This window comes from Mastomys coucha, chromosome X (assembly GCF_008632895.1).
Source record: "Mastomys coucha isolate ucsf_1 chromosome X, UCSF_Mcou_1, whole genome shotgun sequence".
Classification (NCBI taxonomy): domain Eukaryota; kingdom Metazoa; phylum Chordata; class Mammalia; order Rodentia; family Muridae; genus Mastomys; species Mastomys coucha.
In genome coordinates, this window is record NC_045030.1 from 46,832,084 (window position 1) to 46,834,025 (window position 1,942).

Here is a 1,942-nt window from a genome sequence, read left to right on the forward strand (position 1 = left end):
CTCACTCTATAGACCAGGCTGGCCTCCAACTCAGAAATCCACCTGCCTCTGCCTCCCAAGTGCTGCGTGCACCACCACCACTCTGCAAGGAATTATTTCTGTTTTGTTGGATACTATTTCACTATACACATATAGCATATTGCATTTTTCCATTCATCTGTTGATGGAACCATGGGCTCTTTTCCAACTTGGGCTGTTAAAAATTTGTATCTGTGAGCATAGTTGTTTCGGTACATGTGGCCTTGCTTTCAGTTCCTTTAGGCATACCCAGAAAAGAAATTGCTAAGTGGCATATTAATTCTCTCCGAATTTTGGAGTTGTTAGGAATAAGGTTGCTGGGAATTGTGCCTTGAACCCTTCATATGGTATTCCATATACTGTATTATCTGGGCTACATTGTCAGCATAGTGTTTAAATTTCTGGGAATTGCCATACTGTTTCTAGAGTGGTTATGTCGTTGTACTTTCCCACCAACATTGTATGCAGAGCTCCAGTTCATCCACATCTTCTTCATCAGTGATAGCTTTTTGCTCTCTGAAATATTTACCATGTCTTATAACTTAGCAAGTACTTGTATATTAGATTGGGATACTTAAAAATTATTCTGCTGCATACTTTTTTTTATTACCTTTATTTTTTAAAGTCCAGTCATTGCCCTGGTCCTGGTCCCTACTCCCACAATTCCTGTCCCTTTTTCTCCCCTACCCCCTACCCCCACCTCTATACTCCTTGGGGCCTCAAGTCTATTGATGGTTAGGTGCATCTTCTCCCACTGAGGCCAGATCAGGTGATCCTCTCCTGTATGTGTGTTGAAGGCCTCAGACCAACTCCTCTGTGCTGTCTGGTTGGTGGCTCAGTGTCTGAGAGATCTCAGGGGTTCAGGTTAGTTGAGACTGCTGGTCTTCCTATGGGGCCACCCTCCTCCTCAATTTGCTCACTTTTAAAATCCAATATTTTATTAAAATACTTGAGACTGAACAAGAACCTCACTATACAGGTAAATATGGTTCTACCTATTTCCTAGGTTGAAGTAGGGCTTTCTTGATCCTGAGTTGAAAACTACCTTGGTAACTTCAAGAGAGAGTGAGATTTGTCTCAGAAAAAATAAGTAGAATTCACTAAGGTATATAAAAGAACACTTGACTTTGAAAAGCTTTTAAAGCAAAACAATCCTTAAAGATCTATAAGTCTCACTGGGCAGTGGTGGTGCACACCTTTAATCCCAGCACTTAGGAGACAGAGGCAGGTGGATTTCTGAGTTTGAGGCCAACCTGGTCTACAGAGTGAGTTCCAGGACAGCCAGGGCTACACAGAGAAACCCTGTCTCAAAAAACAAAAACAAAACAAAACAAAAGATTTATAGTCTCCTCGCATTTTCCTAGTTAAGTTTATCTGAATAAGAGTGGCAAAAGGGATCTTTAAAGAAATCACTGTATTTTAATCAACATTCATCTTGAAAATTTATTGGATCTGGGATAAGCCCAGTGGATGACCTAGAACCCTTACCTAGCACATGCAAGGCTTTCGAACTCTGTTCTCATCTATGTTGTGTGTGTGGAGGGAAAGGGTAAGCCACCAAAATTCTAATAAAAAATAGAGTATCCCAATAGAATTTTACATCTTGTACTCTATTACAACTTTAAAGTTCTCTTGTTGCTTGAATAAACAAAATAAAAATAGGGCTGGGAATAGCTTAGCAGTTAAGAACACTGACTGCTCTCTTCCAGAGGTCCTAAATTCATTTCCTAGCAGCCACATGGTAGCTCACAACCATCTCTAATGGGTTCAGTGGGTTCTAGTGCCCTCTTCTGGTGTGTCTGAAGAAAGCCACAGTGTACTCATATACATAAAAATCTATTTTTAAAGAAAAAGATATCTATATATATCACACACGCACACACACGTGCGTGCACGTGCTTCTACTATAGGATAAGGATAGCTT

At 40.4% G+C, this 1,942-nt stretch overlaps 1 protein-coding gene across 1 annotated transcript in view; it reads left to right on the forward strand.

Moving 5' to 3' along the window:
• Stag2 (stromal antigen 2) overlaps positions 1-1,942 on the forward strand; it is a 124,275-nt gene that overhangs the window by 82,278 nt on the left and 40,055 nt on the right. The window lies entirely within an intron of this gene.